The sequence below is a fragment of the Alosa alosa genome, chromosome 16 (genome assembly GCF_017589495.1).
Source record: "Alosa alosa isolate M-15738 ecotype Scorff River chromosome 16, AALO_Geno_1.1, whole genome shotgun sequence".
Classification (NCBI taxonomy): domain Eukaryota; kingdom Metazoa; phylum Chordata; class Actinopteri; order Clupeiformes; family Clupeidae; genus Alosa; species Alosa alosa.
Window position 1 is genome coordinate 25147025 of NC_063204.1, and position 27013 is coordinate 25174037.

Consider the following 27013-nt stretch of genomic DNA (forward strand, 5'->3'; position numbering starts at 1 on the left):
ACTGGATTCAGAGCATTGAGCGTATGGCTAGCTTTGGCTTTACCACTGCTTCAAAGCTGCTAAGCTTGCAAGCGTTGTCTCCTGTCCTCTTCTCTCAACCAAGGACCTTGGTACTTAACCACGGTCCATTCTCTTCGTGGAAATGATCATTGTGCTTTGTCTTTGTCTGTGGAGTTTTTTTTTAATTATTATTGCATACTATTTCGAGAACATTTGAGACCATACACGTTTGTCCTTAGAGACCAGAAGTTAGAGGTCTCTGTAGAAGACTACAGTCTAAGTCCTCACAAAGGCCTTGGGAAAAACATTGATATCCACAGTTTTTGTCTTAGAGAATAAATCTTAAGTAAAGAATAGCAATATTTTCACCCACCCAAATTTCACCTGTCTTCCCGTGTATGGTTGACTTTGCGTTCCACCAAAGGGGGGATGATAGCTGCAGGGTCAGTTCCTCTGGATGGGCACCAGGGCCACACGACTGATAAGCCTCTCGCCTCTACAAGTGTTATCTGTCCAGCTCATCCCTGAGAGTGGCACCACACTGAAATCAATGGCTCCTCCGTCATGCACTCGGGCAGGTGTGGCCACTCGCCTCCTGGAGGACTGGGATTAAATGTCAGGTTGCTGAGGTCGACACTCCCAATTCAGGGGGGATGAGACAGGCCATTTAAAATTTTACTTTTGTAGACTTATGGTAAGGAAATTTTAAAAAAATCTGTCTAAATTCATTAGATTGTAAGCTTTATACCCTTTCTAATGGAAGGAGGATGTCTACATGTCTGTCTCTAATGACAGCCAGACCTGAGGTACATAGGAAGTATTGGTGTGTCCCCTATCCGGTGCAGATCTGACTACTTGCTAGTTAGGTTGCCATCAGGCAGAATAACCATGACAGCGTAGCTTTTGTGTTTTCACAGACAACAGAAGTCAGGCAGTGGTGCTCTCAATTCAAGACATCACAGTGTGCGTGTGTTTTGGGGAAGGGGGGTAAAACATCCTTGAGAGGGAAATCACATCTGGTATGCCACAAATGCATTGTACATCTCTTGAGCATTGATGAATTAAAACTGGACTCCCCTCATTCTCTCTCTCCCTCTCTCTCTCTCTCACTCTCTCTCTTTCTTACCACTCCTGCGTCAGTCCGATGTGCACTATCATCAGACAAATACTTGAAAGCCTGCCAGTATCAAAGCCTGAGTGGTTTGCTGAAAGTGGCTTTGTTTGTTAGTCAACACAGGCTCGCCCTGTGAGCAGAACAAAATAGGCCTCTTCTCCATATGCGCCCTGTGAAGTGTCTCTGAGATTGATGCATTCAATAGGAATCACATGAAAAGAAGTTTCTTAATTTTCCAAGTGTGGGGTAGGGTTGGGAGAATTACATTATGATTGAGATCTTTCATGAAAATAATTTACAAGGACTAGGATATCATCTCTAATAAAAAGATTAAGCATTAAGATCAAAGCCTTTGTGACAGCAGGTATAAGTGAATGGGGTTTGTAAATGGCCAGGCTGAGGTGGAAGACATCAGGTGTGGTGAACACACTTGGACCGGAAACTTCTACTGCAACATCAGAGCTCTTCAAATGAATATCAATATCCTTCCATTTAAAGACACAGACAGAGAGCCACCATATGTGGAATCTTTCTTATGCAAGATTGCCCTGGTCTCTCAGTTCTTGGTAAAGTGGGTGAATAATGTACAAGTTAACTTGGAATAGCCTGTTTCCTTATTTCTCTTATCTCTCACAATGATTCTAAATATAGTAGTTGTAGTATCTGTGGCCAGGGTGAGTAGGTGCGACTGTATAAATCCAGGTGCTAGTAAATTGGGATACATGCACGGCACGTTAATGTTCATCTTTAAATTATCATGGTTGGAATAAAAGAGATGCAGAAAATAGCATAATTAACAACAAACAAGCAACAGTCATACCGAGGCTAACATATGAGTAAAGTATTTCATTTTTAAAAGAGGAAACCAGGTTGTTTTGTGTAGAAGCAGGCGTAGCAGAGCAACTGAATACACACATATATCAGGGCTTCTTCAGTTAGGCCCACAACATCATTTAGAAAAGAGCGCACTACTAACACATCTATGCTTATGACTTTATATCACTGAATTAATTGGAAACGCCTTTGCAAATTTGCCCTTCAGTTCTAATCAACAACCACTACAGTAATAGAGGTTATTCATCAAACCTCGATCAACAACAGTAACGACTAATACATGAATAATTATGATGTCGCAAATGAAATGCAAATAAAAATGTGTGGCATTATGTAGACTACTTTGGTATTTTGTGAGCTAATACAAATACAGCTAAATACAAAGACACGTGGAATAACTGCAAACAAAACACATTCATGTCCAGTTGGAGTGACCAACTAACAACCAACTAGACCCTCGTCCTTTTTCATTTGTTTCGAGTACACTGTGAACATTGCGTACACACATAAATGTTCCTAGGAGGTAATTCTCAGTGAACAAACATGGACGTTGGAAATTTGCCGTATTTGCACACACAAAATCTGAAAAAGCATTCAGATTTAAAAGCTGTTTGTTAAAACCCATACAAATGTGTCTGCCTTGAATGATCATTGAAGTTGAATGCACCTCTTTTATATGTGTTCTAGGATCAGTTGTCTTCTATGGAATTTCCCCTTTAAATTGCTGTACTTTATCCATAAAGAACTGGCCTTAGAATTATAATAACTACAGTCAAAGCACAACTACAGTCAAACTGCAAGTGACTTGAAGATCAGCAGGGCCATTGAGTGGAAACTCATTAATTAATCCATATAATTTATGTTTTCCACAAATTATGTCACATTCACAAACATCTCTTTAAAACACATAATCAACAAATATCACTGGGAGGAAATGTAAGATGAGCTCCCCAATGACTGGAAAAACTAATATTTACAGACATTTTTAGGCCACATTAGCTGCCTAGCAAGCACAATGCAATGTAAATTCACATTTCCATATATTATGATTTTTAAAGATATGCAAATGATCTGCCATAATTAAGAACTGAAATGTAATCTTCTGCAGGCTTCTCCGGCAAACGAGCATCAGCCCTCTGTCAGGAGGGAATTAGCGAAACAAAAGCTGAACTTTCCCTCATCCGGTCTGCAACCGGGCCTGTTGGCGGCATCTGCATTCTTCATTAATAAACATTTAAACCTCAGACCCTTTTCTGTACTTCCTTAGATAATCCTCCCTAAGAGAGCTTGATGATTCAACAAGACATTTTGGGGTTGTTGAAGAATATACGGCAGCAAATACAGTGTCTTAGACTCCTCTGACAGTTTACTTGCCTCCCGGGATTGGTAAGCAAAATCAATCGGTTCAGATTGAGGACACATGTTCCTGTTCCACTGCTCAATAAGGAAAGCAAGGTGTGTAAAATACCAAGGTCATCTGTACTAGCCAGGGACCTCACATTTATTCTGATAAAATGGACATTTATTCATTTATACTTCTTTATTTCACAGTAAACAAAGCAAAAGAATAAATGCATACTTGAACTGTACTAAGTCACCAAGGCTAAGCGCTAAACCTGCTCAATAGCTTATATGGAGCGAGGTGGAAGTCGGTGTGCATCTCAGCGACTGCGTCTCTCCAGTCCTGGGTGAGGGTGAGAGAGAAGCCTGCTCTCAGCTGTTGACATCCGTCAGTGTGGCGTGATGATGACAGAGAGTGAGGACGCACGTCAGCGCGGGTTCTGTCTCGGTCTTGTTCGGCCCGCGCTCTCCGGTCCCAGCGTTCATTCTACGAGGCTGGAGGGCTGTCGGAGCCACTTAAATTCTGTATTATCTGCAATTTACTGTCATCTAGACATGTGGGCCACACAGCTGAGCCCCCTCACTCCTAATTCCTGCTCCTGAGTGTTTTGTTCTTCAAGCACGCCTCCCCCTCCTCCCATCAACCCCCAACACCATCTTGCCGTCCCTGGCCTCTACTGAAAATAATCATAAAAAATACACTATTCAGGTTGAAAGGGGGTGGTTAGGATTTACCTCTTCGTCTCCTCTCCACTGCGGTTTACTAAAGAGACAAAAGAAACACTTTCTGTAGCCTGTGTTCTCTGCATGCAGGTTTCTGAGGTTGCTTTTAGCCTTGCAGGTCACAGGAACACAGTTACAGGAATAGCCTGTGGCACTGTGGAATAGTCATAGCGAAAGTGTAAAGATATGTTGTGTAAGATCAAGCATGCGATTTATTCACCATAAAGGAAATAAAATAGGCGTCTCAAACTCAAATTACATATGAGACACTTTCCAGGTGGTCTGCTGTTATCCCTAAAACCGCCAGATGAATATAGCTAGTTGCACATGGTCATTTAACAACATATGTGTGTAATTTTATCAAGTAAATTAAAATTTAATTAGCAGCTTGTGCTTAAGGGCACACCTGTGCACCAATTTCTATATTCGGCCACTGTAGGCCTATTTGAGACTGATGTTTGTTTTCTTAATAATGTACCTTTTCTCGGCAGACGATATTCGCAACCTGCAGCTAACATTTAAGGATACAAGGATACAAGGAAGTTTATTGTCACATGCATATAGTTACTGGAAGTAAGAAATGCAGTGAAATTATGTCTGGTGTCAGCCTATTTGTGCATTAATGGGGGGATAAAGAGTGCAGTAGAAGAGGGGTTTAGTAGATTAAGTGGCAAGGGCTGCATAAAAAAGGTGGGGGAGGATTGGGATTCCTTCAGAAACTGTTCCTCATTGACTTACTTTGCCTATTGCTTTGCTTACCATATAACTGGTGTCATGGCTTCATCACAGTCTTTTTTGGGTCTTGGGAAAAGTTCTACTGAGAGACATACCGTAACTTTCAGTCCTTCAGAAACTGTTCCTCATTGACTTACTTTGCCTATTGCTTTGCTTACCATATAACTGGTGTCATGGCTTCATCACAGTCTTTTTTGGGTCTTGGGAAAAGTTCTACTGAGAGACATGTCTGTGAAATTATAATGCTTCTCTCTCTCTCTCTCTCTCCCTCTCTCCTTTTGGTTGGTTGACCAATGCAGCATTATCTAAACAATTGATGTTAGTTGAGTATAAGTATAAGTATATATACTCTTTTGATCCCGTGAGGGAAATTTGGTCTCTGCATTTATCCCAATCCATGAATTAGTGAAACACACTCAGCACACTCAGTGCCTTGCTCAAGGGCACTTCAGCCGCTTCCTACTAGTCGGGGTTCGAACCGGCAAACCTTCCGGTTACAAGTCTGAAGTGCTAACCAGTAGGCCACGTCTGCCCCAAAAGTAGGCCACGGCTGCCCCAAAGTTGAGCTAGCCAATGTGCAATGGTGCTCTGTACATTAGCGTCTACAACACATATTTCACCTATTATTTTACCTTTAGCAATGTAATACATGCTTGACTAATGATTATCTTGCTTTTAACATTCCACTGTCGGTTCCTTTGTATGTCCCAAGTGCTAATAGAATATTATTACAAACAGATGTTCTATGACAATTGTTCATTTACAATAACATAAAATGTGCAAATAACAAATCAAAACTTTATGTTTTTATCTTAAGGAGTTAAGATGACACCTGTCCTACATATTCAGTGTGGTGTTCCAGTTGCTCTTGTTGCAATCTGCTTGAGGTTGAAAAGGGAAATGTGTCTGTCAGGCACCAGCTCCAAGTTATTGGCCCACCATGTGTCAATCTCACTGACATGCCACACACACACACACACACACACACACACACACACACAAACAAATAGCTCTGTAAAATCTTACAGAACTTCAGCTCTATTTGTCCCACCACAGCTATGCATTTATGTTATTCAAATTATACATATCATGAGTGTGTGTGTGTGTGTGTGCATGTGTGTGTGTGTGTGTGTGTGTGTGTGTAAATAGATTTAATTGCCTGCGTTCCGACCAGACCTCTGATTAATGATTCGCTCCCAAACATGTTTTCTAAAATAGCACTCCCCAGCATTGTGCTTAGATCCAGCTGTGTTTTATACAGAGGATCCTATTTCCTCAAATGCGCTGACGGCACAACCACAGTCGTGGCTCTTACAGGGCCTGCGGAGAGGGGGGTTGGGGTTTTGGGAGGCTGTGTGGTTCGGCTAGCTCAGCCTTTACATGTGGAGTGATTAACAAACTGCACAGACAGATGGCTTTTTGGAAGACATCAAATGCAGGCCTACAAACAGACCATAATATCAATCTTTGAAAGGAAAAAACAATCATCGTCGGTTGTTATGTGTAACTCAGATTCTTTCAGTGTGACTGCTACAGCAAAGACCTGTTGAAAATAATTTTGCATCGGAAAGACAGTCGTTTCTGCTAATAGCTATAGCTTTTGTGTACATAATCTGAGTATGAATGGTTGATTTAACCTGAAATAAGACAGGCCTATTCTCTAATGCACAGTTTGAGAGTGGTACAGAGTCATCACCTAACATCTGATGAGAGTTAAGTCTCTACGTTTCTCCTCTGCTCTGCTCTCTACTCTCCGTTGTGGTCTGACAGTTTCCTTTTGTGTTTACCGACCTACGGACTGGTATGCCTGCTGCAGCCTCAGCGCTAGCCGCGGGTGAGTTATGGTGTCCGAGACAGCGCCAGGTCATCAGTCGGCGCCGTGACATGGAAAGTCTCCGGCACGTTCTTTGTGGTTCGGCTCGCAAGGCTAGCGGCTTTCGAGCAGCCCATGAACTCGGTGTCAGATTGTCTCTTAGGAAAGATACAGAGCGGTGCGGAAAGATCTGGAAAGATATTTCCAGTTTTTTTTTTGGAGTGCTTGAGCCACTAATCTGATTGTTATTTTCCACCTCTGGTGACAAGAAAGATCTAGTCATGTCAAAAGCAAGACCATAGTGGTCTGCTAGTTGTCTCGTGTTTTTGTTGTTTAAAAATGTGTAATATGTAATATGTCACAATACCAACATGGCTAAAAATGACAAAAAAAACCTGGAGATCCCTTCTAAGGATTCTGAGGTCAGTCTAAAATGAAGATAAATTCCCCACTGTGTGAAATGGTTGATTGCTTTAACATGAGATGTGATTCAACTGTTTTTATGACCCAGTTAGGACTAGGGTCTATAGCTGAGCTGCAACTCAACTTTAAGGAGAATGAGACCCGCACACACACACACACACACACCACTCACTACATGGGTATGTCACTGTTTCTTATTTACTCCATGTGAGGTGGGGGATGGAAGGAGAGAAAATGAAATTGAACGTTTTTAATTATGACAGTTTTGATCTCCACAAACACGGGGCTTTGGCAAATGTGAGGGAGCAATTAAAAAGTAATTCATGTTCCTTTCGCCAAACGGCGAGGGTTAATTTAAAAGCGAGGTTTCCAAGGAGTGTCTCTAGCTCCACAGCTTTATGGCACACAATTAGCAGCGGTTACCCAACGACTGCTAGCTGTCTAAACAAACCCAACTGCGTTTCCTAGTAAAACACTTTCACAAGTGTGTTTTTTTTTTTATCTCGTCATGTTTTTCTCCATGCAAAAGAGACACGCTGAGGTTAGCTCCTGGTTGGGAGTCTCTGCCGATATGTTTGTTTATGTACAAGAGAGGAAGAGCACAGATCTGGTCAAAACTGGACCCTAACTAGGGACACCCTAACAGAAGGAGGAGGAGGAGGAGGAGGCAGGAGACAGAGAGACAGGAGACAGAGATTCAGAGGTGTAATTTTGCCCAGAGTCGAGAGCCTCTGTTATTTTCTGTGCATGACAGATTGGATTACTCTTTATAAAGCAAACCAATCTATCTTAATGTGTGTGGTTTAAAACAAAACAAAAAAACTCCAGAAAGGAGCCTGATTTGTCATATGAGCACAAACACTTCTGCAGTGGCAGTTATAATCTCTGCAATGTATTATTGGAGACGTTTGCCTAGTCAGAGCTGGCAGTATAAAACCTTGAATTATAGACTTGCCAGTTGGGTCATGTCATGTAAAAAATATGTATTTTTAAATGTTCCAGATTGGACTCACACACACACTCTCTCACACACACACACACACACACACACACACACACACACACACACACACACACACACACTCACTGACATGGGTATGTCACTGTTTCTTATTTACTCCATGTGAGGTGGGGATGGAAGGAGAGAAAATGAAATTGAACGTTTTAATTATGACAGTTTTGATCTCCACAAACACGGGGCTTTGGGCAAATGTGAGGGAGCAATTAAAAAGTAATTCATGTTCCTTTCGCCAAACGGCGAGGGTTAATTTAAAAAGCGAGGTTTCCAAGGAGTGTCTCTAGCTCCACAGCTTTATGGCACACAATTAGCAGCGGTTACCCAACGACTGCTAGCTGTCTAAACAAACCCAACTGCGTTTCCTAGTAAAAACACTTTCACAAGTGTGTTTTTTTTTTATCTCGTCATGTTTTTTCTCCATGCAAAAGAGACACGCTGAGGTTAGCTCCTGGTTGGGAGTCTCTGCCGATATGTTTGTTTATGTACAAGAGAGGAAGAGCACAGATCTGGTCAAAAACTGGACCCTAACTAGGGACACCCTAACAGAAGGAGGAGGAGGAGGAGGAGGCAGGAGACAGAGAGACAGGAGACAGAGATTCAGAGGTGTAATTTTGCCCAGAGTCGAGAGCCTCTGTTATTTTCTGTGCATGACAGATTGGATTACTCTTTATAAAGCAAACCAATCTATCTTAATGTGTGTGGTTTAAAACAAAACAAAAAAACTCCAGAAAGGAGCCTGATTTGTCATATGAGCACAAACACTTCTGCAGTGGCAGTTATAATCTCTGCAATGTATTATTGGAGACGTTTGCCTAGTCAGAGCTGGCAGTATAAAACCTTGAATTATAGACTTGCCAGTTGGGTCATGTCATGTAAAAATATGTATTTTTAAATGTTCCAGATTGGACTCACACACACACTCTCTCTCTCACACACACACACACACACACACACACACACACACACACACACACACACACACACACACTCGCTGACATGATGCAAAGGACCAGAGTGCAGTCAAGTGTGCTGCAGACAGAAAGTGACTTGGAACAGACTCAACTCTGCGGCCTTTTGGTGAAGGAATGCAAACACACTCACACGGACGATGCACAAAGATGGAAAATAGAAATGAAGAGTGGGTGAACAGATGAATAAAGAAAGAAAAGAGAATGAGAGAGGGAGCTGAACAGAGACAGAGAGAAAGAGAGAGTGAAAGAGAGACAGAGCTTGTGAAGGAGAAAGAGAGGAGAGAGTTGAGAACAAGATTTAGGGGATGAAAGAGCGACAGAGAGGAAGAGAGACAGAGAAGATGATGGAGGCTGACACACTTCATTGGTTCCTCCGTGACCTCTTGTGCTCAGGAGGGGGGCTGTATGGTCCTGTGCTGTCCTGTGCCGTGCTCTTTTTTGGTGCTGTGCTGTTACAGTATATGCTGTGATGTTCTCTGCTGTCCTGTATAGTAATGTGCTGTGCCATGCCAAGCCGTTCTGTACTACGCGGTGTTGTGTTGTGTTGTGTTGTGTTGTGCTGTGCTGTGCTGTGCTTTGCTGTGCTGTGCTGTGCTGTGCTGTGCTGTAATGGGATGTGATGTGCTGTGCTGTGCTGTGCTGTGCTGTAATGGGATGTGCTGCACTGTACAATGCACTATAATACTGTACTGTGGTGTATTGGGGATACTCTGCGGGGTTAGTAGAGTCTCAGAGTTTAACCTTGTTCAGGCCAGCCTGCCCCCGGCCCCCAAACACACACACATACAAAGGCTAGAGCTAACAGGCTCTCAGTCAGTCTGTTTCTGCAGCCCTCCTCTGCCCTCGCGCTGGCCTTGAGAAAATGTGCTACTGCCTGGCCTGTTTCTGCTCACACAAAATGTGTTCAACAACCACTTCAGTGTGTCCATGGTATTTTCAATGGTGTATACACCGTTTGTCCATAAGCCCTTAGAAAGACCATGTATGAATGACTTGGTTTCTGGGGAACATAAATATGTCAAAGATGAGGTCAAGATTCTCTCTTTTTTCTTTTTTGTAAAATATGGTTAATAAAATAAGGATAACTCCTAAAGCTGAAAGATTTCTGTAAACACATAGACAATCTATCTGAGCACCAGGACAAACGACACTACATCGATCTTGAAAGAAATTTAGGATATACATAAAAACATACTTGTTCTTTAGTTTATGATATATTCTGTGACATCATTACACAACATCACAGCTGAAATTATCGAATGATGATTGATGATTGAGCCACCAAATTTGATTCAGTGGTAATGATTGCTGGGCTGTGTTCCTATGAGATTGGAGAATGTTGGGTTTTTGTTATACAACAGCGCATCCTAGTGGACAGGCATGGTTATGAAATAAAGGCGATTACACATTCTCTACACTGCTTCTCCCTATGAACACATGTTCTTCTCCCATGACCAGAGATGCTGAGAAGAGTTTGAGGATTTTACATTTTGTTTTGAGAGAATTTTAACATGCATTGAATGAAAACTAAAAATCCTGCTTTTAAAATCCATATTACAACATAATATGAAACAGTTCAGCATAATTTGGAATATACATACAAACATAAGTAACTCTCACAAGATCACATTCCCCCAGAGGCAAAAAATAGAACCTATAAATCTCTTTTCATTTTATGGGAAAGCATTTAAATGGAGTTTAACCTTTAAACAACATAAGCATTTGCTTTTAATATGCTCCTAAAGTCCACCATATAGAAGACCCTAAGCTCTTGAACTGATGGAGAAGGCCATTGCGGAATCCTAAAGACAGCGCTTGAACCATGAGAATCACGGCAGCAGCTTCTCTCCCAGAGGTCGAAGGTTAATGTCAGCCAATGCCCCTTATTCCTGGGAAGGAGAGATTCATGGCAGTGGCCACATATTCTCTCTGAATTTCACAAGCCAAGTATTAGCTTTATTTATGCAGCTCAGCACACAGTATGGGAATATATAGGATGGACAGGCAAGGGTAACCCGATACCTCATCTTCACGGCACGTTTGTGTATTTTCAATTGGCACAGAGGCAGCTTAATTGTGTTATCGTTTCCCATCCAGACATGTTTATTAGTGGATGGCTTATTAGTCATGGTGACTTGGGTGAGAAATTAAACAGATCATGATATGTTTTCATTGATAATATTGTACGTTTTTCTATGGGATCTTTCTCTTTTCTTCCTCCATCAACACTGGTGTCCTCCCTACTGATGCAGGAGTCCGGAGGTTCAGTCTGATTTACACAGAAATTGCTGCAGCCTCCAAAACATGAGAGCAAGCAGCCACTGTGATGGCATTCTCTAAATCAAATTACTGTTTCCTCTCTCCCTATCACATTACACCTATAGTGTTTTATTAGATGTGCGATTGTAATAAGATTAATCCACATTAATATTGTGAAATGTTTCTCTTGTGTGGCTGTGTTGAAGCTGTGGGCCCTGAAATGCAGCACCTCAAGGTAACATAAGAAATATAACAATATAACAATTTGACAGGACATAATATGTATTATAATAAAGCATATTGGAAATGTATGCTCCAATGTAATTTTATTTATTTGTAATGGGTGCATAGGTTATGATAATTATGTGGTTAGTCCTCAAAGCTTTGTTTTTGATGAATGTGTTTCTTCTCAAGCTCAAAGATTAATAACAAAAAAGTCTTATTAAAAGCATTACATATGATTTATTTGGAGTCTACTGGAAAATAATGCAGCCATGTGTGTCTATGGTGATAGAGCCATACATTACAGTAAAACACTGCAATATGCCTGAACTCTTTTTGGGACTTCTAGAACTCAAATATTTCATGCACCGATTAAATTCAAATTGTGCTGTCTGATAAATCTCCAAAAAGCATTTCTGATTTTATACAGTGATATTTTGAAAAAAATTGTGCTAAATTGCATATCCAAATACACTTTTAAAAGGGTGAGCAATGTGCTTTCACATCTTTCTGTCTATTTCATTTGATGATTTAGACAGATTGTATCCTTCTTCAGACATCTCCACAGAAAAGCATTTGGCACAGGCATTGACTACGTGTGCCCCGGCTTTGCACCGAATCTATTCCAGAATCAGCAGATTTCTGGGATATCAATCAGCAGTGGCTGACTGCACATCGGGAGCACTGGGACATCTCCTGGTGGTGTGCATGATGGTCATTCTGCCTGCCTTAAACAGTCAACTTGACCAGCACCAAAATCACCCCCATTATTCTCTGTTGAATTGCTCATAAAGTACTTGTCACATAGATATCACATGCAAATCACATGAAACCATATGTTTTCTTAGATAGAAAGGCTGTTGCAGGTATGATTACATTATGTGATGCCAGATATCAGTATCCTAAGCTGTCCTATAAAAGGAAATATATAGCATGTATAGATGGTCTTCATAACGACCAAGATAACAGCTTTAAAGTAAAGGTAGTAAAATTACCCTGAAAATCAGGTTAGCCTACAAAAATAGAGGTCTGGTGGTCTGCGTGAAAGGGTGGCCTGGAACAAAGTCAATTTCCTGGCCTGAGTTATTGTCCTACTTTGCTTTTGCCTAGCATGATTATATATCCTTAACTAGCATGATTATCATATATATCCTTAACTAGCATGATTATATATCATTAACTAGCATGATTATCATCTACAGTATATCATTAACTAGCATGATTATCATATATATCCTTAACTAGCATGATTATCATCTACAGTACTGTATATCCTTAACTAGCATGATTATCATATATATCCTTAACTAGCATATATCCTTAACTAGCATGATTATATATCCTTAACTAGCATGATTATCATATATATCCTTTACTATACCAAAGGCAGGTCGGATTGTAGGTCGGATGTCAGCAGATCAGATAATAATAGAATAATAAATAGAATACAACATACCATCACTATACATTTAAATAGGCTTTTTGGATTGTTCTATGAATTGGAATAATATTTCTGCTGATATGTCAGATCTCAGGGTTGTGACCTGGCTGTAGGGAGAGTAGACTACCTTTACACGCTCTCTCACCCCCCCACACACACACACACACACACACACACACTTTCTCTCACTGTCATGTCCATATAATTCTATAAAGTCTTCAGATACAAATGCAGAGGCTGAGGGGAACAATAACAGAACAATAGCAATCATCGTCATCAAGGAAGCAGGATAACATCTTCAACATAAATAAATAGAACATACATACATCTTTCTCTTCTTCTCTTTCTTCTCTCTCTCTCTCCATCTCTACCTGCTGAGTAACACTGAGGCGTCCCATGACCTTTACCTGCTAATTCCTGTGATACATAAATGTGATCTGCTCTCTCCCTCTCTTTCTCCCTCTCTTTCTCTCTCTGTCTCAGTCTCCCTCTCTCTCATCCCCTCCGGCCTGCCTGTCTCTCTCCACTCCTCCATCCATCCATCCTGCCCGGTTTGGTCCTCATTACTGCCGTTCCACTGTCACCTAATGTCACTGTCTAATTACTACGCATCCTGCTTTGTCAGATCATGACGTGACACCTGCAGCTCTCCACAGCACCAGCTGCTGCTGCTGCCCCTTCTGCACATACACACACACACACACACACACACACACACACACACACACACACACACACACACACACACACACACACACACACACAGCCATAGGCATAGACACACACATACTCAGTGTGGACACTCGTCTCTCTCTCTCTGTCTCTCTCTCTCTCTCTCTCGCGTTCTGTAGGACTCAATCCTGCTGTGTTCCGGAAACAGGCAGACGGGCCGAATGGTCATTAGAGAGCTAGCTGTTAACAAGCATCGACACAATGGCCAATTTCACTTCCTGACAGACCCGCAGAGCCACTGGCGTGGGAGGCTGTGTCGTCTCTCAACTTACACAACGGAGAGAGTTGCTGTTGCTCGGCGCATGTGTGTGTGTGTGTGTGTGTGTGTGTGTGTGTATGTGTGTCTGTGTGTGTCTGTCATTTGCACTCCTGTATTCAGTTAATGTTGTGGCTAATTAGACATGTATGTCAAATGGTTGACTTAGAAAAGATTATTACTTACCCTTTAAGATGTGATAGATAGATAGATAGATAGATAGATAGATAGATAGATAGATAGATAGATAGATAGAAAGAAAGAAAAAAAAGGGAGCGAAGGTCAGACAAGGGTTGGAGAGAGACAAAGAGTGAAAGAGAGAGAGAGAGAACCTTTGAGATAAATTAGAAATGATGGTATGCCACTGCCCCATCAGGCCTGAATCCATCACTGTCTGTGTGAGCTGTGTGAACGCAGTCTGTGGAGAGCTCCTCCACTTCCACCGCAGAATCCCTTTCAGTCCCCAGAGACCCAGCATCACGCTGCCCACACATGCAAACCCTCCCACGGCCCCTAGCACATGACTGGGCCCTCTCTAATGGATACATCTGAATTCAGTCCTGGTCTGGTAGTTCCTGAACAGACTGCACATATTGCATTTTTTATATAGCTGCAACCATGATAGATTCCCCAGGTTTGCGGTCCACGTGTATCATGCTTAGGAATGCAAGCGCAGAGGCATGCATAGCTGAGAATTGGAAATTTGCTAGAATTGCTGGAGCCCATCTGCAGTTTCCTAAATTACCACAAGGGGGTGGAATAGTGTGACACCCTGACATGAGCTTTCTCAGTGGTGTGGAGAATTGATGCTCTGCTTGTCAGGGAGAATATTTCCCTTCAGCTGGCATTGTGACATCCTGCCACTACACCAATAGTTGGCCTCTAGTGACCATGTGGAGATCCAGCTTTCAAAGAATGAAGAGGGAAATTGACATGGGGGAGTCTGCACATAAACAACCATGTAAACTAATGACTGAATACCTCCCCTTCCTCTGGAAAGGCTCCGAGTCTTGTTATCACCTTCAGATAAGTTGGCATCCCCCTTTCTTTAAATCTGTATAGGACTTTTGGTTTAAATCTAGTACTTAAAAAGTGGGTAAACCCCATGCAAACACTGAAAGCTGAAACATTGAGGGGCCAACTGGTGTTTTTTGACAAACCATAAATCATAATATTATGTTGTGAACGCATTTCTTACATTCACTGAGTGTTCCACTCACAGTACTAATCACTGAATAGACTGGATGGCTTATGAGAATGACAGCTGCTTATTGGTCATTCTCGTATACCATCAAAATTAATTTGAAGGTCATATAACTATTTGTTTACAGAAATACCTCCAAGAGGCAGATTGCTGAATACTGTTGCTTTAACTCCAGTTTCATCTTGGACTTGAATGCTTGGATGCTTGAACAACAGGGATGAGTATAGCCTGAGAACTGAAATCTGAAGAGAAATGTTCCATTTTTATGCAACTGTTTGCAGCCTACTGGAGTCCAGTTTGATAAATGATTAATGTGTCTGTTTCTGCCACCCAGGAAAGGTCAGCCTGTGGTTTTGTTTGGTCTGAATGCGGCAGGGCTTACATTAAATGGCAAATGTCACTTTCAATGAAGCTTTTCAGAGAATGAAAAATGGTGAAAATATTCTAGCAAGAAAAATATAACAACATAATGTTTGATTTCTATACTTTTTTATTCTTGGTAAAGCATATAACAGCATATTTTTAGGAAGCCATGAAGGAGGAAGTCTATGTCTCCCACTGTGAAAGGTATAAGCTGTCTGTGTCTAAGCATATGGGTCAAGCATCTTAACATTACAGCCTGGACTTTCAGATTAGGCCTGGAGCGAAGGCTGCAGGAACTCCACAATATAGACCTTCATATACCAACCACCTAATCGTAAAAGTGAATTTTGATTCCAAATCGTAAAAGTGGATTTTGATTCCAAATCATCTTTTATTGCCGTATTTGAATCAACTGCCTTGTGAATCCATGATATAATTAATAACATCACCCGGAAATGCCCTGTTACATATATTGAATATCATAAAACACATGGACACTGATAACTTTGAATAGTCAAAATTGAATACACACCACAGATTGCTCAATAGAAGCAGCTGGAGGCGCTGCTGAAAGCTTTATTAAGGGAGACTGTCTTAGTGTCCCTGGCCCAGATCTGGCCCTGGTGTGGCATGGCTGAGAGCCAGGTTAGGGAGCTGGTAGAATAAAGTCAAAGAGAAGGTCAAAAGCAGTTCAACGTGCATATCCCAGCGGCAGGACAGGGTGAATTCAAACACTACTGTAAAGAGGTCCCCACTCAATTCTTTCATTTTTTTGGAGCATTTTTGTATTTATGCTCAATTTTCAAAGAAAACATTGTCTGAGCACAACAAAATGTGTGCAGACTTCTTTCCAGTAGTTGGTGATCTGAAGTGTAAAAACTGCAGGTTAACTTTTTGTCCACAGGGTGGCCATGTTTTCTTGAAGACGGTCTAAGGGAGCCCAATATGAAAATCTAAAAATAGTCCCATCTAGTGGTCAAAACCAGTACAACAATAGCAGCATTTTCAATCATAATTTAGGTTAATCTTAAACCTTGCTCTCACAACAGCAAGCAGTATTCCAGCCATTCTTCCTTCATTCTGACTCACACACAATATTACACAATAACACAGAAATGCATAATTGTGAATTAGAAATTTATAACCAAAACTGCCTGATATGATAGGCCTACTGTATACTGTATGAGTAACACACAGTATTGTATGAAAATATCAAGTCAAGCGATTGTTGGTCTCTGCAACAATAGGCTTTTTACTGCACCTATAACGCACCTTTGCTGACTGGTGAGCTACTTTTCTCAGTGACATTTTGAAATGAACTACTTTATTCAAACTCCTTCACTATTAGTGATAATCACTCTTCATTATACATAAGAAGCCTTCTTGTGGATTTTAAGCACTTTTTATTACCTTTATACACAGTGTGAAAAAAAAGTATCGACCACAAACTCAATGCTTTAGCAGGAGCATCACTGTATAGCTTAAACTTTACTGATATAAAGACTGAATAAATCTCAACCATCCTATGACAGACTGAAACAGCATGAAAAACATGCCTTCTCCACGGTAGGCCTATGTCTGATCACAGTCTTGACTCTTGGTTACACGGGCAGTAGATTGACAACACTGTCAAAACTCTGACGTGGCAGTTATAGCTCTTCCATATAAAAGTGCACATGAATTTGACCTTAATAGTGTTTTTGTTTTTTCACACGATGGTACTAACACACATGCTGGTTGGATTTTTCAATGTGTTACATGGTATACTGCATACACAAAACCAGTGCAAATATTACTATATGATGGCAGCATAAAGTTAATGAATAAATATACCTACACAAAGAATACAAAAGTATTTATCCCTATACATACATATTGGTAAACAGCAGAGGGTAAGCTACAGTATGCCGTCACATACACCTACAACGCCACTGAGTGGAAAATATGTGAAGACTAACAACTTTGGCAGCTTGATTTGTCGATCAAAATCTTTGTCTAGTTATACTGTACTGTAGGTGCGGGTCAACAAGTCCAATCTGGACGACAGAACTGTCCCCCTACTGTATCCCCCACTCGCCTCGTCGCCCAAAAAACAAGTGAGCCTCCCTCGGGGACAAGTCATTGGATATCTGGCGGTGCCGCAAGCAGCCTACTGTGGCGTTTCCTAGTCAACTTTCAGCTACAGAAATGGCTGAGGAGGGGCAGTAGCAAGCCACTGGAGATGTCCACTGCGGCAGTGGAGGTGGTCATGGTAATAGCGGAAGGGTTGGGTTGTCCTCTCAGCCTTCGCCGCAGACCGGTAGCTGCCGCAGTGCTGTGGGTTCCGGCAGCTGTTTTAGGTAAAGCCCTGTTCCTGTGCCTGGGCACACAGCCAGGCGGACAGACATGGACATGTCTCTCAGCGGTTTGACCAGCGGAGCATCCATGGCCTGATCTCACAGATGAGGTTGGGGCTGGAGGAGGTTCACAGCAGGGGAAGCATAAGGGGCGGGGGGGAGATGTGCCCAACAAATGCCCTGATAGGTTTCAGTTAGCAGTTAGGTGCCCTGCTCTTTAGTCTCCTCTGGCTTCTTAGGAGGTGAGCCTGAGGAGTCCTGGCTTTGCTCCCCTTCATCATCACCACCTGAGAGAAAGAGAGAAAGAGAGACTTAAACCGCTTCATTGAACCATTATTTCAAAAGCACCTTAAAAAACAGCCAAGTCCTCATCCTGCCACATCACAATATCACCCCCACTGTTGTGCACTGCCCACCAAAGTGCAAACCAGAGTCCTCTTTAGGTTTTGGTGCATTCTCTGTACAGGTAATTGATAAATGATTGAGCATGTTCTAATTGCAGATAGATAGCTACTTTATTAATCCTGAAAGATGTTTTGGAGTGTTTAGTATATAACACATAAAGGCTTTTAGTTTTGAATGATGTGTCTAATGTATAACCATGCTATTGGCAAAAAGTGTAAAATTACACTAATTTGGTAAGAAACAAACAACCTACCAGTTTTACTGATGTTGAGCTTGGATAGTGACTCAGATAATTCGCTTGATTCGAGGTTGCCTGCGTGGATAGCATTCCTTCTTCCAGTCCTTCCTGAGGCTATGAAGTCTTCATAGGACGATGACTCCACATCAGTCATAGCTGATGCATTTCAGCAAGGTCATCTGAAAGGTAACGAAACATGACACATAATCAGGAGACAAGAAACTACAAAGAAAAATTCAAACAGTGTGGCCTAGTGCAAGGCAGTGTAGAGTAACATAGTATAGAACACTGCGGTGTAACACATATAAGGCCACGGCTTAATTATTTTATGTGTTTTAATGCAGAAAAAGACCCTGGGGTCAATTTACGCTGGAGTTACACTTTAAATATCTAAATAACTTTGCACCCCTGACCAGACGTTTCATATCGCCCCTAAGGGTGTTTAAGGGCGTGATTTTGTGATCAGAGACCAAGCGCATTGTTCGAAAGGGTTGTTCTACTGTTTCTTAATCAGTCATGGGTGCGTTTTGGCCGTGACATCTGTCATTCCCTTTAACAGCAAGCAGCCCAACTTCAAACAGCGCATCAGTATTTTGACAGTAAGCGCATTTGAAGGATTCTGCTTGCACGCGAGACAGCAAAACACGTTACTAGTAGTTTTGGCATTGTGTGCAAATGCCAAATCCTGCTGGAAAAAGAAATCAGCATCTCCATAAAGCTTATCAGCAGATATAAGCATGAACTGCTCTAAAGTCTCCTGCTAGATGGCTACATTGACTCTAGACTTGATAAAAACACAGTGGACCAACACCCGCAAATGAAATGGCTCATCAATGACATCACTGACTGGAAACGTCACACTGAATTTCAAGCAACTCTTCCTCCAGACCTTGATTTACCAAATACAAAATGTATTTTCATCTGAAAAGAGGACTTTGGACCACTGTGCAACAGCCCAGGTCTTTTTCTCCTTAGCCCAGGTAAGATGCTTCTACTTTGACACTATGAATATGACACTTGTAGCTCATTTCCTGGACATGTCTGTGCGTGGTGGCTTTTGATACACTGACTCCAGCCTCAGCCCCTCCCTTGTGAAGTGTCTCCAAGTTCTTGAATCGGCTTTGCTTTTCCTACCACACTTTTCCATTCCAGTAAACTTCCCATGAATATGCTTTGATACAGCACTCTGTGAACAACCAGCCCTTTCAGCAATGACCTTCTGTGGCGTAACCTTCTTGTGGAGGGTCTCAATGACTGTCCTTCTGGACAACTGTCAGGTCAGCAGTCTTTCTAATGATTGTTGCCCCTGTGTACTGAATCAGTCTGAAGGCTCAGGAAACTGACATTTCTGTGTTATACATTGTTTATTCTAATATTTTGAAATACTGTTTTTTTTATGTTTTTATTACTATTTACAAGTGCTATGAGCTATGGCTTGAAATGTTTCACTTTATGTAATTAATCTAGAATTGATTCATCTCCAGTTTGAAATGGAAAAATGTAACTTTTCCACGATATTCAATTTGTTTGAGATGCTCCTGTATTTAGTTCTGTAATCTGCAGACTTCCTTAAAATAGAACTACATCCCACAGAAAAATAATACTACACTCTAAAAAATAATACACTTACTCAACTTAAAAAAATTGAGGTAACAATTTGCATGGATCTTTTTAAGTAATTTCAACTCAAGCCGTTTTTGAGTAAATATTGTGAGACTTATATAGTTAGAACAACTGAATTATATTATATGATCAAATTAATATAATTAAGTTGGTTCAACTTAATTAAGCTTTTAGAGGACAAATCAGGTTGATTGTGCTAAACTAATTGAGTTCTTCTCACTATAAAAGTCTCACAATATTTACTCAAAAACAACTTGAGTTGAAATGACTTAAAAAAATTAAGGTAACAATTTGCATGGATCTTTTTTTAAGTTATAGTAACTTACTTCACTTCTGTCTGAATAAAAGCACACAGCAATTTAAATTTTCTGAAAGCATTGTTTATTTTTAAAGCAATGGCAACTGGTCCAGTTGTGCAATGAATGAATGTAGAGCTCCGCCTGAATTCGCCATTTATCTGTATAAAAAGAAAGGCACAATGTTAGAAAATTTACCTCAAGACAAACAACAAAATGAACAAAATCTACATGGTTTGCAGGGATTGACACATAATATTTCTCAAACTTCAAAATAAATAAATGTTGGCCTACCTATTAGGCCTATGTTCAGGTTAAGCTAAGAATGTCAAATGACCCACAAACCTTCATAAATAGTGACAATGTTAGGCTTAACTAGGGATCTAACCAAATATGATCCTCAAACACGCAGTGTTAGAACTAGCAATGCTAAAATGTTAAGCGCGGAATACAGCTGCCACGGTGAAATTTGAAGACACTAAAATTACACTAAATTTACCTTTACTAACCCAAATGATCAAAGGGCAGGCTGCAGGTAACTTTGAAGACGCCAGCTACCAAAGTCATCTTTTCAAATGGTTTAATTACCGGCAAGCAGCAGCTAGCTTGGAAGACACGATAGCTACTGTCTGTAGATAGCTAAAATCCATCTTTTCAAATATTCAAATTAGCAAAAGGGCAAGCTGTAGCGATTAATTTCATTTGAGTGTCAATGTGACAAAGATTTTGATGCACTGTGTGCCGTTGTTTGATAGCTGTTGCTTTTAAAACAAACACAAAAATAGTAGGCTAGACTACTTTTGCAACGCCTGTGATGTTCGATGCAGGCTACAGGATCCTGTGCCATAATTTCTGTTACTTCTCATGGTCTGGAAGGTCCTGAACGCTCAATCGTGTATTAGCTTTATAAGTTTGGTCAATTAGATTTTACAAGTTTCAGGAACTTAATACTTTCTATTGTTAGGTGAAAGCAAGACTGTGTGTTGAAAATCCATATATGAATAAGTTGAGACAGCTTTCTTTCTTTTTCAGTATTACAAACTCCTTAAAATAAATTGTCAACTCACCTATACATGTACAAGTAGCAAACTTAATTTTTTTATGTCGAAAATGTTCTTCATTTTAAGTTTTATCTACTAACCTCTGAATCATTTTTTAGAGTGTAGTTACTAATATTAGCTACTAATACGAGTATTCTCAGTCAGGAGTCAGGACATTGTCAAAAAAGCACAGTGTTCTTGAAATGCAACAGAAAGAACAACAATGAAGAGTGTCTCTCTCATGCGTGAAATAAAGCTATTAACAGGGTAGGAATTTCTCGGCGGCCACGACGGCCATGGCCGTCGTAGCCCCTTGCGTTGGCCGTGAGGCCCCTTTGAAAATCAGAGGTTTACAGGCCACGGTGGCCTTGGTGCCCCCTTCTTTCAATATTCTGCTTTGCGTCCTACTAATAGCGATTTTTATTTAGCCTGTGGCCTGTGAAAATAATCTTAGCATTCACAGCGCAAATTAATTTAGTCTTTTACGCAGTGGAGAAAGTGACAGCGCAAGAAAGAAAGTGCATCCAAATTCACCCATTCTCAGTTGAACTATTCGCGAAGTAGCCTATTCATCACACACATCACAAGTATCAAACGAAAGAGCTTTTTCTCAGCTTTTAAACGATGTTAGCCGACAATTGCTGTGTTGAACGGTTCGCGAGAAAAGTAAATAATATAATTCAATTTAATCATACATTCTACTGAAGGTTTTGCGTCCCATGTTCTCCCTACCCATTCATCTCGGTGGAATACTTTACGAACCCTTCTTTTAACACATGACTAACCATATATCAGAATAAACAGGAGACCTTACCGAACACAAAGGTGTAAAGCAGTCCCCTGTACCCGTTCCAGAGTAATCCAGTTTTGAATTTGCAGTAAAGTTCGACATACATGGATGTCTCCAAATTTGGGCTTTAAGTTTTACAATGTGTTTAAATTGTTCCACATGATTTCATAACGGGCCAAATACAAAATAAATGTTACAAATATCGCCTAGATATAGGTAAATCAGAGGACAGCTGACTAAGAGTTTGTGAAAGTAGCCTTAATGATCACAAAATGCTAAGCATGCATCTAGGCTATTTGAGTTTCTTAAAGCTGAGCTGTGCTTAAATTGTTCAATACATGATTTCATAACAGGCCAAATATAAAATAAATGTTATATATAGCCTAGATATCTGTAAATATTAGATGATTTACAGTTCTATGTAATATGTCATGTTTCATGTTTTTGTAATGTTTCATACAGTGATGCAGGTCTACTGCAGTGAATAGGCTAAATACAACTTTGATCAACTTTGATCATTCACTACTGTATAGTTAACTTTGGCCTTGGTGCCCTGACATGTGGCCTTTGTGCCCCCCACCAAATATGCCCAACTGAAGGCCAAGTGGCCTTGCCCCAGAATGGTGAAATTCCAAGCCTGGTGGTGACCCACCAATTTTTGCACTTCGGATCTTTCTCATGGTATTAAAGTGCTGATTAAGATTTTAGGCTTTTTAACTTTTATTAAAAAGGACTGTGAAGAAATGACAGGTAAGAGACTGGGAGCGAGAGAGGGCATGTGGGTTAGGGAAATGACCTCCGGTCGGATTCGAACCTGGGTCCTCGTGGCCACTTACACCCAAATGTGGTGCGGGTGCGCAACAGCTCCCCATCCCAACCCCCCACCCAAATAGTCATTCAAATTAGGGCCCGGAGAGGTCTATCCTCTCAGTGGCCATACTTCTAATAGCCACTAGGAGACAACATTTATTTTTATTGATAACCATGAATAAACAAACATGGCAAAACACAAAAAAAAAAACATTTACAAAGGTTGAGCAAAACATGATAAAAGACTCAGAGCAGGGTTATTATATTATTAAATTAAATAAAGAAGAATAGTGATAGTTATCCTTTAAAAACAGTAGAGACTGTTCAAGATCTAAAATTCATTCTGCCAATGAATTATACAGAGTGCCATTTTGAAGGAAACCTATTTTACCAACAAAGCTATGGCAATGACAGCAGATGCCTGTGTCAACAATAAAGTTTAATCTTGCTAATTACTCACATCTCAATACTACCCGAGTCATACCTTTAGAGCCTGATAACTCGAATAGACAAGACAAAAAAGAGATCTCTAACTGAAACTGAAAGAGTGTTTTCAAGGCAATCCCCTAAAGGACAAAAACAAAACATAACTTCAATAATCCAGGTTTAACCTACTTTTTATTGTATTAGCCTCAGTTATTATTTTAGTGTGCAGAAAGGTTAATATGTGTAATCCCAGTTGGGAAAGGGCCAAGGTTGAAAAAGGCATGGTCCATGTGTGCAATAAGATATGCTTCAGGCATGGGAATGCTATCACTGTCATCACAATGGCATTGCTTTGTGTGCTACATCTCTTTCTGTGTGTGTGTGTGTGTGTGTGTGTGTGTGTGTGTGCGCGCGCACATGAATGTGACAAAACTGGCCCCAGGTTGCAGTCAGAGTATGCCCAAGTACAGGAAAAGCACAATGATTATTTCTGTAAGTGCATCTTCGAAGCTTTGTTTCCTCTGGCATTGACACAAAGATGCACTTACAATCTCACTGAGAATAAAAGCGCTGTAGAAATCTCATATTAAGAAAAACACAAAGCATACCTGACCATTATGTTTTATATATATATATATATATATATATATATAAAATGGATACCTAATATTTACATTATTTATCAATAAAATGTCAACTGGAACATGCTAACGAGTTAAAACAACAACTTCTCACGTCTTCCTCTTACCTGTCTACATTTACATAAAATAGCACTATGTTCATACAACCTCATTATTTCATTGAATATACTATGTAATTGACTGGAGGTTTCCACGTTTGTATCCCTTAAGAAAGTGTATTGCTCTGAACTCTGCTCTGACCTATTGTGTGCTTTGTATCTAGCTTAACAGAATTCCTTGAAGCATTAGAGCCTGCGAGATATGCTCAGCCAAAATACAGAACAGCTGAGCTATATTTAGTCTGTGTTATCATCTCGACTCTGTCAGCTGTTGCATTCAAAATGGTGTCACTCGACAGGGTAAACATAAGGAGGTCACCACTATAAAGTCGACCGGCCTGTTTGGGCTGTATGCATATCTAGTAGACACATTGAAAATCTTTGATACAGACTTCCTTTCTACCTCCCTTAACATGATAAGGAGATGACTGAAGAGGTATGTTGGATAAGGCATAAGCAGATGGCTGTCAATGCTGTCACAGGGTCTTATGCCGAGCTTTTGCTGAATAATTTAAAGAGCCGCCTACATTATTCAGTGGCCAACTAATATGGGAAACAATGTCACTTGACCAGGGGAAATTATATTTGAAAACCCTTAACTACCCACTCATGCCATACAGACAATAAGACTGTTTATAAAATAAGGTCAGTTCTATGACCAGAAAATGCTTGACAAAATTGAACTAAAAGCAACTGCAGTGGTAAAGTCAAGGCACAAGTGCAGGGGCTCTCATACTTCCAGGGTCCTCTTTCTTCAGATCCACGTCCAGAAAATCAATATGGACAGTGGGTGGGTGGGAGGAAGCCCACGGGGAAGAGAGACAATTGTGAACATCGTCAGTGAGTACGGTATGCCTGGTTCAGCTGTGTTCAACAAGGCCTTAACAGTAGCCTACACCCTTCCTTCATGGGAGTGCATCTGCTGGAGCACAACAGGACTATTTGACATTATTAGACTAGTTAACAAATGGTCTTGATAAAGCTCATCTACTCAATTCCAAATGTACTCTGAGTAAAAAAACAAAACAAAAAAAATCCTGGCATGATAGCCAACTCTATGGACACGAATGAGAGGAAAGTGACAGGTCAATTTTACCAACTCAAACAAAAGAAGATTGCCTGACCCTACTGTTTGAGAAAGGGGCCGCAAGACTTTTTCAGTTTTCCGATTGCATATTACAGTTACTACTTGCAAGCAGGGATGTAGTGAAGGCTAAACGCAAGTAGTTTATCCACCTCTGAAATTTCAGAGTTTATCCACCTCTTATTAGAGTTTATCCACCTCTCAAGAAGTTGATTCACCAATTGCAACTTTTAACTTAAAAAAATTACACTGTATTATCCACATTCACAATATGTGCACTAACCATTTAATACCACTGGTATTGTTATAAACATTAGACAATAACCTCCACCGTCATCAAACATGTTCTGAATGCTTAAAAAAAAAAAAAATCCAATACCGTATGGCGCAGTCCACCTCACCGAGATTACAGAATTCATAGTTTACTCACCTCTTATTTTACCACTACATCCCTGCTTGCAAGCTGAAGGGTCTGGAAATATGCAGGCCTAATGTCACCATTTGAAAGCACAACAACAAATCAGTTTGTCATAATGTATTCTTCAGCACACTGCCCTCCTAAGTTGCTGACCTTCATAATTGCCCATTTACTAGTAAAACTCGATTGATATTAGACACTGACACGGCTAGCTCGTGTAATCTGCAGCCAAGCTGACCACCGAATCTGTCACTTCACTTGTTTCAGGCTAAGTGCAGCGTTCCAAGCACCAAATTGTAGCCTATGCTACAGTCTCTCAATAGTACGCCATTGAGGCTGGCATTGTTTTAAAAGGCGAAGCTATTGTTATTAGCCTACATAGAGCTAGCTACATTAAATAGCCAGCTTCGATGATGCGTATTTAGATCGATGTCGATGTAACAGGCTATATAAAATTCCTTTGTTCAACATGTCTGAGTAAGATGCTACTACCATACGCATGGATCCGTTATTCTGTGATGAAACGCATGATCAAATATTTCCTACTTCCGACTTAAAAGCTGCACAATTCATTCTGACAACTCCTACCTGTTTTATGCTTTGAGGTATCCGAATGTAGGCATGCAGATCGGCATCAATCAGTTGTCGCGTTCGTTTACACTTCAGAGATATGACGGGACACTTTTAGTGGTGCACACTATCTTGACAGCATGACGTTACTGTACTACATGCTGTCAACAGAAGGGACAGTGTGGGTTAGTGTAGCTAGGCTGTTCCAAATGTTTTTATGTGCCCTACTGTATTATTTTAGCCCACAGAATATTTTTCTTTTATTAAGGTGACGTAGAAATAAATAATAACGGCTATTGAGTACATTGAGGCTCTTCAGTCATTTGGGTTTGATTAATAAAAAAAGAAAAAAAAGAAAAGTTTTTGCTCACATCACTAACATATCATTAAACTGCATTGCCACAGATAGCCAAGCAATATTGGTTCATGGTCAGACAGTGAAGGCATTGTTGTCCCTTGATGCTGACATGGACCCATGGCAAAAATACTTCCACTCCATAGAAAATAGCTCGCTTGTTTTGCAGACCACAAACAAACACATGCCGATTGTTTCTAACGGATTGCATGCATGGGAAACCGACATATGCAATATGCCAGCGAGCAGAGAAGCCAGTGCATGCTTTTTAGAAACAGCTTCTTTGAGTCCCTTTTCTCAGTTCATTAGACTTCAGGCTACAAATTCAGTCTGCCTGTAAGGATATTGATCCCTATTAATGGTATTTGACATTTCGTTTTCAAAATTAGAATGATGTGGAGATTTACTTTTTTGCACGAGGGTAACTAGACCGT

General features: G+C 40.6%; 1 long non-coding RNA gene across 1 annotated transcript; it reads right to left on the minus strand.

Annotated features, from left to right (window-relative positions):
* Positions 1 to 15558: 15558 nt before the first annotated feature.
* On the minus strand, positions 15559 to 26359 carry LOC125310018. The gene is made up of 3 exons (XR_007196227.1): positions 26243 to 26359; positions 18444 to 18607; positions 15559 to 18072 (listed from the first exon to the last, which is right to left on the minus strand). It is a non-coding gene; the product is annotated as an uncharacterized LOC125310018 (long non-coding RNA).
* Positions 26360 to 27013: the final 654 nt, after the last annotated feature.